We start from the raw sequence: 12,558 nt of genomic DNA, 5'->3' as shown, positions 1-12,558 counted from the left end.
CGACAATGTGAACAGAGCACTGAAGGGACACGTCGAACTGGTGGGGCTGGACGTGTGGGGGGGGGTATACTTGGCCTCAGGGGGAGGGTTACAACAACCGACCCCCCCCCCTCCGTCGGTGCACCACTGCCTTATGGCTGTTTTTTGGGAGGTAATGGTACTTTGATAGGGACCCTGGGTTCCTATCTGATTCACTGTAAGTGCAGACAGTTTGCTGTGAGCACATTGCTGTGTGCACAGCAGACCATTCTTACTAAACTTGTGGTGCTTTCTCAAGCTGGTATGTACCCATCTAAAGAAGTACTGACTCGATTCGGGGCAGCGGATAAACATATTTTCGTGTGATCTTGTTAGGGTGCCTATAATCAACGCTAAATCGAATGCTACCGTCCTTTTTCTTCACCAGCACAACTGGGGAGCCCCAAGGGCTGTGCGAGGGTTGTATTACGCCACGATGAAGCATGTCGTTGACCTGTTCGTCAATGACACGGCGTTCAGCGTGAGAAACTCTGGACGCTCGCGTAGGGGTGCATGGGGTACCGGTGTCAATGTGGTGAACGATGGAGGATGTGTGGCCCAAGGAAGATTGCCTATGATCGAACGACATCCGAAAGCGGTCGAGCAGTTCCAAGAGTTGGGTACGCTGGGCAGGTGGGAGTTCGGAATCAATTGACGGAAGGAACGCTTCTAAGGAGGACGAATCGGCTGTGGTAACAGGAGTAATGCTGTCGACGAGAAGACTTATCGTGTCGTCAGGCAGTTGAGTCGAGTAGGCGGAATCAACATCGTCAAGCCGACCTATAGTGTGTATTCTGATTTGCTCGGTGCGCATTTCATGCCGGCATGTTTTATGTATGATTCGACCGTGTCTAGTGCTTGCTGAAGTGTGTTTTGTCTGTCCCCGTATGAGCCTTTGGTCACCCAGAGCGTAATGTCATTGGCGTAAATTGCCATGCCGAGGTCTTCGTCTTCCTGTAACTGTTGGGCGAGCTTGCACATTCCAATATTGAATAGGAGCGGAGACAATATTGCACCCTGAGGCGTGCCGCCGCCCGGCAATTCATGTGGGAGTGACCGTGACGCTTCGAGCGCAATTGTTACGGTGTGGTCACGCAGAAAGTCCTGAATGTAATGGAATGTTCTTTCTCCACATCTGACGTCCTCAAGGCCCTCTAGTATGGCGGAGTGAGATATGGTGTCAAATGCCTTTTGAACGTCAAGGGCGAGTAGGATTCTGTCTAGGCTGGCCTGGGGAGGGCCGAGGACCTCGTCTTTCAGCATGAGGAAGACTTCCTGTGCAGAGACTCCCTTGCGAAAGCCGAACATCGAGTCCGGAAGAAGGCTGCTACGCTCGAGGTGATTCTCCAGCCGGGTGTGCACGACTCTTTCAAAGAGCTTGCCCATGCACGATGTTAATGAGATGGGCCGCAGCTGTCCGATCTCTCGCGGCTTACCAGGTTTTGGGATCATGATGATGTTGGCCGATTTCCATGGCGTTGGTACCCGACCTCCCTTCCTCCAGACCTGATAGTTGAACAAATGCACAAGCTGTCCGATGGCCGTGTCACTGAGATTGCGAAGCATCGCATTGGTGACGCGGTCTGGTCCTGGTGCTGTGTTCTTTTTGAAAGTGTGCGCGGGTGCGTAAATTTCCCCGAAGGTGATGGGAGCGTCCAGATCTTCGTTGGCTTCCACATGGTATTGTTTGGGTGCTGTTGTAGGTGTTTGAGCCTCACTGGTGTAGGTGGTCTTGAATTGTTGCAACAGCTCAGTCTCCATCCCTTGGTACTCTCCTATGAGTCGCTGCATGACATTAGCCGCTTCCGTGCGCGTACTGGTCCGACACAGCATGCATCGCAGTATGGTCCATGTCTTCTTGGTGCTCAGTGTGCCTCTGAGGGAGTCACAGAAGCTGTGCCAGTTGTTGTAATTGAGTGTTCGAGCGTAGGTGTTTGCTTCTTCCGCCAATCGGTCGATTCGTCGCCTTAGGTTACGGGTGTGGTGCTGTCTTTTCCACCTCTTGCTGAGACTTCTTCGAGCTTCCCAGAGATGAGCTAGGTGGTTGTCTATAGCCGGTGTCTCTGGTGTGGTTTGGAGCTCGTTAGTGGTGGCAGTATAGAGTTCCTTTAGGAAATTACTCCATCCTTCTGCCGTAGTGGGTGTCAAGGGGGCTGTCTGCTGGCGTTCTCGATATTTATTCTAGTCCATCAGCCTGGCCGTCCCCAAGGCTAGGCGGACCTTTGCCGTGGTCACCGTCGTGCATAGGATGTAGTGCTCGCTGCCTAAGTTTTCCTCGAGGTTACTCCAGGTAACACCGTTGTTATTGATAAAGGTAAGATCCGGTGTAGTGTCCCGAGTCACGCTGTTGCCTATCCTTGTAGGAATCCCAGGGTGTGTGCGCAGCAGTAACTCGTGGGCCTTGGTGGCACTGAGTAGATTGATTCCCTTGCTCGTATCTCGCCCGTACCGCCACTCGGTGTGCCATGCATTATAGTCGCCAAGGAAAATCAGTCGGTCCCACTTTGAAAGAAGTGTGGATGCGTGGTTCAGGATTGTCAAGAAGTGGGCCCTGCGTTCGCTAGGGGGACTGTACACGTGCACTAATACACATTTAGGGCGTCCTTTCTTGACCGGCCAAATTGTTACTATTTGATGGTGTGTTTCGACCCCCGGTATTATGGTCGCGGTTATGGCTAAGTCCTTCCTTGCCAGGGTCGCTACAGCTGGGTGATTAACGTCGACGTAAAGACGATAACAAGCGATGGGTTTCAGTGTTTTCCCGATCTCTTGCAGGCAAATGAGGTAGGGTGGGACTAGCGCCGCCTTGATGTACTGTGTGAGTGTAGCGTGTTTGTTATGTAGTGAGCGACAGTTCCGCTGCCAAATAGCAAGATTCTCTTGTTGTCTGGATGCTCTGTTAGTCATGTTGGGGAGTGCCCGAAGTTGCTTCCTCAGTCTCCGTGGTTACAATGTATTTGACATTCGGTTTATCGTCACCAATGCTAGATTGTCGCTTGCGGGTCCTCTTAACGCCTTGAAGACTCATCCACATATTGCTTGAGTTCTTGGAACTCCTTGTACATGGGTTGTATCTGTGTCTTCATATGTTGTTGTAGTTCCTCTTTCATCTGAGCGAACATGTCGCTCATTTGCTTTGTGAGTTGCTTGTAGCTCCGGGAAGAGTGTCGCGGGTGAAATTGGTGATTGTGGTGAGGTTTGTTGAGGGACCCTCGATATTGGAGGTGTTGTGGGTGTTGTTGCTGCTCTGTGGATGGTTGGGGTTTATGTGGTCCTATCAGTGCTGTCAGCGATTCCACCTGGCGTTTTAGTATTTCAAGTTCATGTTTGGTGCTAAGTTAGCTTTCAGTTGTTTGTTTTCCGCGAGAACGCGCTTATATTCTTCACTCTGTGTGAAGAATTTGGTTGTGGAGGTAGTGACTCCCGCCCAGCTTACCTGTGCCAGTGTCTTCTGAGGAGTCCCAGCACCGTGAGGAGGGGTTTGAATCCCTGCCATGCCAGCTTCTTCACCGGAGTCTGGGAGCGCGCACCATTCTGCTTCAGTTCGTTTGTCTTGGGTAAAGCAGGGACAGTTAGCTGTGGAGATCTTGAGCGGGATCTGCTTCTAGTTGCTCTGCTGCGTCCTGTCTTTGCTTGCTTGCTTGCCTTCGAGAGTGACTCGTACCCACTATGGGGGATTGGCAAAGAATCGGGTGATTGAAGGAAAACAATTATCGGAGTCTAATAAGATCACTTTTTGAAAAATTTTGAATGACAGGAATTTGTTCAGATAAGGTTTAAAAATTCATCAAGGAAATCGTCCTGATTCAATTATATATCCCACAACAGCTGCACCAACATCCCTATGACAATGTCCGAGAGAAGAGGCACCAAAGGATAGAATATTGGGCATCGTAATATTCAATCCAGCACTGTGAAACTTTTCTTCTAAAGCGCGTTTTCTTAATGAGGAAAAACGGCGGCATGACAGGAAGAAGTGTTCTATTGTTTCGTCTTCACCACTGTATGAGCACAAGGAGGAGGGCGCCAAACCAGATCGATGCAGATAAAAGTTTAATGTAGGATTGCAACACCTGAATTTGGTAAAGAGGACTTAAAGTTTTCTATTATGACAGAATTTTCTGTTCCAAGGAAATAGGAGGTGTCGATAATCAGTTAGGTTTATTAATGGCAGGTTCCAGGAGTCTTGCATGACTGCCCCTCTCCTGAACCTAGCCGCGGGTATGTAAGCTGATACAGGAAGAATCGGAAGGATTGGACCACTAAGGGCAGCACTCGCTAAGCTGTCAGGTAATTCATTGATAATTAATCCTTTGGGACCAGGCACCCATACCAATTTAATTAATGTTAAGTTAGAAGGTATGAGATATTGAAATGTACGTGAAACTTGTGAGCCACTATTTGCAGTGAGAGCTGAACTTAATGACAACGAATCCGTTACTATTACAACTTCTGAGATTGATGAGTGAGCTTTTCGTAGAGCCAATGTAACCGCCAGAAACTCAACTATAAATACTAGTATGTAGTTTGGAAGTCTTAAGGAGAACGACCAGTCAAAAGCGGAAGAGAAAATTCCAATTCCAGATTTTTCTTCTGATTGCGAGGCATCTGTCATTATGACGGCGTTTATTTTTAACTCCAATAAGGGATTTTCTAATAGCCCATTTATTATATTGTAAGAAAGGAGTTTTGTGTTGTTTGGATGTATATCGTCGAAAAGAATTTGGAGATTCTCTCACTGCAAATTGGAGGAATCTCACATAATCGTACACCTAAGGGACCAACTAGTGCTTGCACAAAAACGACCTGAGGAGTGTGGAACCGGGGCCAGGAACATTGAAAAAATATTGCAGGCTGGGAAATAAAAATGCTTTGTAATTTTATAGGGAATTCATACATTTTTAAGAAGGTTTGGACCGTTAATAACCGAAATCTGCACAAAAGAGAAGGTAAATGTGTTTTTAGGTATACAGTTGCCGACCGTTTATTCGGACGCTGAAAATTCGGACATGCTCGTTTATTCGGACATCTTCGCGGCACCGCCATTCGTCCCATTGAAGTAATGTATAACTACGACCGATAGTTCGGACGCCCTACAGCGCGCCGTTTGATTTTTCAGACTACGGCGGCCTGGTCAGATGCGACGTCAAACGCCACGATACAGTCACGACAAGCTGGCCGCGATGTTTACATTTTGCTAGGTTGCCAGCACTGAAAGGGCGCGCTTGCTATGGTTGTATTGCTAGTGTCTAAATCCACGCAGCACCTACAAGTTACAGTTGCCAATCTCGAAGGCTATACTTTTGTTGGCTGCACCTATTGGTTGTCGTCTTTCGGATTTAGCCAGTCCAGTATCCATTGACTGTATACCGTGGCCAAATATCAGGCCAGGCCGAGCCAAGCCAGTGTGCTTGGAAGTTGGTGCTCGGCTTTTGCGTTGTCAGTTGTTACTTGACCTAGGCCTTGTCTACAACTACCCTTCAAGTCTCGCTCTTTTGCTTTGTGTGTTAGGCCTGATTTGCTTGTTTGATCTCGTCCAGTTGTCGCATAGTGCGAAATGGCTCCGATGCCTCCCGTGCCATCTGCACCGATGAGACACAGCAATTACCAGACTCTGACGATGTTGAAAAAAGCATCCAATATTCCTCAGGTGGAAAGTGGCCGAGCTCAATGTGAAGTTGCCCGGGAGTTCTCGATTTCGAAGCAAAACCATCTCCGATTACTTCAAAAACAAGGGGAAGATCCTGGAGGCAGCGGAATAAGTGTCTGCGGGGAAGCAGGAAACAGAAAAATTTACGCAGTGGCAGCCATCTGAAGCTGGAAGAGGCCCTGAACATGTGGCTGAGCACCACTGTAGCTAGGCCACATTCGCCGATCGTTTATTCGGACGCCAGTGTCTGGCAATCTGCTCAGACAAAAAGCAGATACGCTGGCCCTGTGCATCAATATTGCCACATTTAAATTTAGTGATGGCTGGCAGCGGAACTTTAAAAAAAAGTAGGACCTGGCATTTAAACGAATGTGTGGCGAGAGTGGGGCTGTTGACCAAACCCTTGTGTGCTGACAAGCTGTGTGCACTGCTGTGCCAGTACTCTCCAGACAACGTCTTCAACTGCGATGAGACGGGCCTCTTTTATAAGATGTTGCTTGACAAGACGCTTGCTTTGTCCGGGGAGCCCTGCCACGGGGAAAAGCTTAGTAAGGAGCATCTGACAGTTGTCGTGGGAGGCAACATGTCAGGAACGGAGAAGCTTCCACTTCTCGTTACAGGCAAGTCAAAACATCTGAGATGTTTTAAAGGGGTTAAGATGCTGCCTATCTGGTATGAGGCAAACTCTAAGGCATGGTTCACTACCAATCGCGCCTTTTGAATCGTGTGCTGTCGTGTGTGGACTGCGGCAAGAACTACGTTGTAGATGTGCTCTCGGCCATCAGCATCCTGTCTGATGCCTGGAAGGCAGTGACGGTGGACACAATCCGTAACTGCTTTCGCCATGCAGGATTTCTCCTTGATAGTCAGGACAGTGCCACAGGCCAGGACCCCGTGGCGAGATGCCGCCTGACGTGAACATTATCGACGACCCCCGTGCCAGTGAGGTCGATATCCTCGCTGTTACGTTTGAAGAGTTTGGGAACCTCGACAGTGCCATCCTGCCCTGCGCTGAGTTGGGTGATGACGAGATCGTCTGTCAGGTTCTGGAGCCGTCGCAAATGAACAGTGACTCTGATGACGATGCACCACCCACACCACAGCCATCGAGTGCGGACTTTAGCTTAGGCCTTGACGACGCTCTTCTCTACCTATAACGATGGTCAGACACTGTCAGATATACAGGCTGACCTGATCATGCGAACGCGCGTATGTGTACAGTCACGCATTCACAATTTTTTCCAACCACTGGGACCATAAAGGTACTTTTTTCTGGCGAATCCTTTTTTTTCGGACTCTCGATTATTCAGACTTTTTGCCGGTTCCCGTCGAGTCCAAATAAATGGTCGGCGAATGTAAATGGTCTACGTGTCTGTGTTACCTATACGATGTGATAGTCTTTCCACCAACTTTTGTGAGTCATCTAACATGTTTGTCGGCCATTCTTGGTATTTTTCGTTGCACCAGTCTGGAGTTCAACTCATCCAAGTGCTACTTTGGATGTCGTCAAATTACTGTTCTTGGCCATCTCGTCAGGGCCGCTGGTGTTCAACCCGATCCCAACAAGATTCACGCTGTCCAGAACTTTCCTGTTCCATCTTCCGCCCCAGACGTAATAAGCTTTGTCTGACTTTTGTTTGTCCGCACTTTCTTGTCCGGAGTTGTTGAAGACCTACTTCGCTCCTGTTCTGCCGAGCACAAGCTTTGCACCGCCTACCACCCACAAACGGACTCACGGAGCAGCTCAATCGCACGTTGAAAGAAATGCTGTCTATGTACGTTTCTGACGACTACAGTGCTTGGGACAGCACGTTACCCTTCGTGACCTTCGCCTGTAATTCGTCCCGTCACGAGACCGCTGGCTTTCACCATTTAAACTTCTATTCGGCCACCACCCTACTCTGCCCTTTGGCACTTTGCTTCCTTCTTCGACGAACGCTCCCACTAAATATGCTCTGGATGTCTTCGCCTGGGCTCACAGGGCGCACCAGATTACTAGCTCCCAGCTCACTGAGTCTCAAGCCATGCAGAAGATCCGGTACGACAGCCGACATTGGGACATTCGATTTCCACCTGGCTCCGTTGTCCTATGGACACCATGTCGCCACGTTGGCTTGTCTGAAAAGCTGATACCACGCTACACCGGGCCTTACACAATATTGTGTCAGCTTGGTGATGTCAACTACAAGATCGCCCTGCTGGACTTGACTGTCCCCACTGACGTTGTGCATGTGTCTCAGCTGAAACCTTACTTTGCCGCGAGTTCACGTCCCTTATAGATAGTGCCGAGACGGTGCCTTTACAGGCGGGGGTTATGTTATGGCGCAACCGAGAGTGGTGCCAGTGAGAAGACGATTTGACGTGTAGAGGTGGAATTGGTCCCGACAGCTATCTTCTTTATTTATCGTTTCCACTCTTGTACATATTGTAAATACATCTTTATCTGTGACTTCTGCATCGTAACAATATTGACTTGTTAAAGTTATTTCACTGGACAGTTCTACAGCTGCACTTTGAGCGGTAGCACAATGAGAAGGGGTGGAGTGGGAATAGAATGATCAGGTTGCTCTTTCATGTCAGCAACCAGAGCAGAAAGAGATCAGACCATGCACTGCATGCAGCCTACATTCTGAAAACTTTCATGGACAAGTGTGCATTTGCAGAACACAAGCATCCTTGCTGCATCAGGAAAAGCAGTAGAAGGTGACGTCGCAAATTCACACCATGTCATGTCGAAGATTCCTCCTCTGCCATGTGTGACACTCTTTATAAGGAGAGGAAACTGCTAGCAAATCTTACTGTCACGGAACCTCCTCGAAAGAGTTTAATGATAACTCTATATACAAGAAGCTGAAACTGTCTAGTACAGCAATGATTCTGGGACTGCTAAACATAAGCTTCGACTCTACCTGTCAAAAGCTACATGCAGCGATTACATTCCTAGCATACTTTGGAGATGTGCTGTGCAGTCCTGTACTATATCAGTCTAAGGCTTGCCTCAAGTCTCAATAAATCAGTGCATCTTGGACAAGGAATTAATTGTTTATAGTATGTGTGTAATGCATCACATACCTGACAGACATGGGAGGTCAAGGATCAATAACACTAAAGCAGTTTTCAAACAAGTTAAATGTTTTTTAAGATGCTTTGTTTGTCCAAAGCAGTAGAAACTGGGACCAGTACTTTAATTGATAAAAATTTTTCTCTTTGACGACCAGGTTATGATTGACCATAATTGCTCAGCATATTGCTTTTCTTTTTCTTTGCTTCTTATTACAGCACACTTCTTTTGTCTTTTAGCCCTTACAAACATTTATTAAGCATAGCATTTCCATTGGTGGAGTGTAAGCAATTGACTGGAGCCACGGAGTGGAAATGGCCCAAATATTTCCACTCCGAGGAGTTCAAAGGTGTTCAGTTACTGAAAGGCTCCATTGCTCTAAATGGAATAGAATATGTGGTTCCAACTCCACAACACTGATACATATATTGGGTGTTTTTAATTTTAGACTAAGCAGAATTTTTAAAAAATGGCCTGATGCAGACAAGGAGGTTTAAAAAAAAAACTTCTGAAGTGGCGGTGCCCATTATTGTTTACCACCAGGGGTGAAGCCAGCGCTTGCCCTGCCTTCGACTCTCAAAGAGTGCCGCGCAGGCTGCAGTCCGCGCACACCTACACGTTTTTGCTGTGCGAATGTAAACACTACGCTAATTGTAAAATAAAAGGTCGTTGTTTCTTGCTAAAAAAATATATGTGGCTGAGTGTTTATCAATAACTCTAAAAAAATGTACCGCGGCATTCAGGTTTCCCCCTAAAACCTGTGAACCGAAGGTGTACATTCAATAGGATCTTTACAGTGAAATTAGCCATCTTAAACATGAAGGAAGCGAAAAAAAGGCGTTTCCTATATTGCACTATTCCCTGATGTCTCTTCGTGCCTTGAGTAAGATGGCGGCGGCCTGGCTTCACTTTTGAAGCAGCATTGCCACTCCAGAAGTTTTGTTTTTTTCAACCTCCTTGGATGCAGATAACACAATTCTGCTCCTTGAACTGAAAGAATTGAAGTGGACATTACTTGCACGAAAAATCAAAATGCATAATTGACTAATTAACAAAGTTCTACTAATTAAGGTTTTTCTAATTACCATTTTTACCTGATTCTAACGCGCACACCCAGTTTTTGTGGGTTTGAAGTAAGAAAAAAGTGAACCTGAATATAACGTGTTCCTGATTCATAAAAGAAAAATATAGCATGCCCCCATGTTTGGGATGCGAAAAAAACTTAGACGTGCAGAGTTTACCTTTAAGAACGGAATTTTTTTTAATGAACTTTAAACAAGAAAGCCGCGCATTGTTGTCACCATTTGCGCTTCATTGGCCACAGATACCAAGCATAGAGAGGCGGTATTCTCGAGTGATCACTTTCGCGAGATTTTACCTGCTTCTGCATCGGACTTGTCGAAGTATACAGCTGACAGCATTCCTGGCACTGTGTGCCAGGAATGCTGCTTGGCACAGCACCAAGAACGCTGGTGGCCGTATATGCCAATGCGAAATCTCGCCATGCAAAATCTCGTGAAAGTGATCGTATCTCCAAAAGTGATTAAAAATACCACTCCAGATCGTAGTCAAGCACAAAATAAACACAGCAACCCTCACGAAATCGTGCTCTGTCACCATCTTGTGATGGCAATGATGCTGCATCTTATTGTTCCAACAGTAGGCTGTTGCCAGCTTCTGTGAACACAGTTTTGAGTTCCCAGGAGTGGGACTCCTGTGCCAATTGCACCATTTTAACACAAATGCAAATTCCAGCGCCAGAACAGTTTCGGCATGTGTGCTCCGGCAGTGGCCGCGAACATTGAGCTTATTCGTTCTCCGAAAAAGAGCGTAGCCGTTCACATTCTGCAAACTGCTGATGATGCCTCCTGCACAGTTTCCGTAATTCTCGCACTCATATCACTGGACTTTTTGGCGCTTCCGCAAGTAGCCGGCTGAGGTGCAAAATACAAAAAGTTCGCAGTTTCACCTGAAAGGCGAAGCATCAATTGCGATAGCAAATTTGTAGAGAGCTATACGGAGTAATGATAGTAGCTTTATCAGCTGTATAAACTTGGACATGCAGCAGCACTGGCAACACGCAGATCTGTTGTTGCGTTTTGCCCGCGTTCGCACAAAATGCGTGTGGCGTTGGTGACTGTTGCCGGAGCCTCTGATATAAATAGGCACTTGGTGCCGCAGCTAAACGTCGCTTCTCTTCCCTCCCCCTCCCCCCCCCCCCACGGCCTTTCGTGCGTCGGAAGAAGGCGCGTTTGCTCTACATATATGGTGATTGTAAAGGAGGAAAGAGACGCCTACTTCTGCAGCCCTTAAGGGAGCACGGCGCAGAACGCGCGTTTGTTCTCTGCCGTGGGTTCACTCCCCGTGAAAGCGCGCATCCCTCGCGCCCTTTCACTCGCACATACAGCTTCGGCGGCGCGCGGCGACGATTTAATCTCCATTGACGTCATACGGAACCTCACGGCGACGCCGACGGCAGAAATCTGCTTTGGAGTGTCCGTATAATTCCTATCGCAATAAAAAGTAGGCTGAGGGTGCTGCGAGCAAACTAGATATGAGGGAGCTGAGCGCTGTGGCGGGTGCAGCAGGCGGGCTTCTCTGTCCCCAAAGTCGATATAACGTAAAACTATTCCAGTCTGTTTTTATGCCCATGTGGGCGAGGCCTGAGCAATTTTAACCTATCACAAAGAACTAATGGTGGATTTGGAATAAAAGGTTGCAGTTTCGCCCGAAAGACAAAGCATCGATTGCGATAGCAAATTGGTAGGCAGCTATATGAAGTAAGGACAGTAGTATTATCGGCTGTGTAAACTTGTCAACATTCGCTTACTAACTAAATTAACAAGCATGGTGTCACAAGCGCACAAGCAAACATGAACACATCTCACTCGATGACCGCGAAAACTCGCTGTTAAAATGCTGGAGTGAGGAAGCACGGGAGCAGCAGTGAGTGACCCTCCCCTCCTCCGGTGCCTTGCGCGCTGCAGAAGACTTGCTCCCCGTTTTCCTCCCTTGCACGCGAGAGTCGCGTTGAGCCGCCATCGTCGGGTCACCCTCGCACGCTTTTACTCGCACATACAGCATACGGCGTGCGGCGACGATGTTATCGCCCCTGGATTTGACGACGGCAGGAATGTGCCTAGAGTGTCCTTATAATTGCTATCGCAATAAAAACTGATTGGCATAGTTTTATGTTATACCAGCCCGGGGTTGATTACTCTTCTGTGGATCTTCGGTGACATATGGTGACCCAGAAATTATCTTACCGAATTGACTGGGCTGCAAAATTTTAGAGCATTTTACCACTATCATGATGAGCATTGGCACGGGAATATATACTTCGATTGTAGTGCCACCGATGTTTTCGGCTTTACAGGAAAGCATGCGCCGTGCCGCCGATCAGCCCTCTCTTCTGCATTCTAGTACACTATAGCTACAAAGCACACTTCTACTGCGTGCTTCATGTTGGTTTATTCTGCGTTTGCTCTTGGTTTCGAAGTGAGCTGCCATATTCCATGATTCCACCAAAATTCAGATTGACCTGCTCCAAATTGCTTTCAAAGGAAATTTTATCTGCTCCAAATTGATTCAATATGAAATTTAGTCTGTTTCAAGCTGCTTCAAAATGCATTTTTGTCTGCTCCAAACTGCTCCAAAACGTAATTTTACTTGCTCTAAAATGACTTTGGAAAAATGAAATTTCAGATTGGTGCAACATGTGGGGAATGCTCCTGAATACGCAAAAAAGTGTCATCTTACGAATTACACGCAGAAAGAACCCACTAAAGCACATTTATAAACTAGGTTCGTCAGTCTTACAAGATGTTAC

At 47.4% G+C, this 12,558-nt stretch overlaps 2 protein-coding genes across 2 annotated transcripts in view; one reads left to right on the top strand and one right to left on the bottom strand.

Annotated features, from left to right (window-relative positions):
* LOC119440408 (nose resistant to fluoxetine protein 6) overlaps window positions 1–12,558 on the bottom strand; it is a 539,389-nt gene that overhangs the window by 187,858 nt on the left and 338,973 nt on the right. The window lies entirely within an intron of this gene.
* Window positions 1–12,558, top strand: part of LOC119437155 (importin-8) — a 48,985-nt gene that overhangs the window by 22,791 nt on the left and 13,636 nt on the right. The window lies entirely within an intron of this gene.

Source organism: Dermacentor silvarum, chromosome 1 (assembly GCF_013339745.2).
Source record: "Dermacentor silvarum isolate Dsil-2018 chromosome 1, BIME_Dsil_1.4, whole genome shotgun sequence".
Classification (NCBI taxonomy): Eukaryota; Metazoa; Arthropoda; class Arachnida; order Ixodida; family Ixodidae; genus Dermacentor; species Dermacentor silvarum.
Note: the sequence above shows the minus strand (reverse complement) of the source record. Positions and strands in the feature narration are given on the sequence as shown.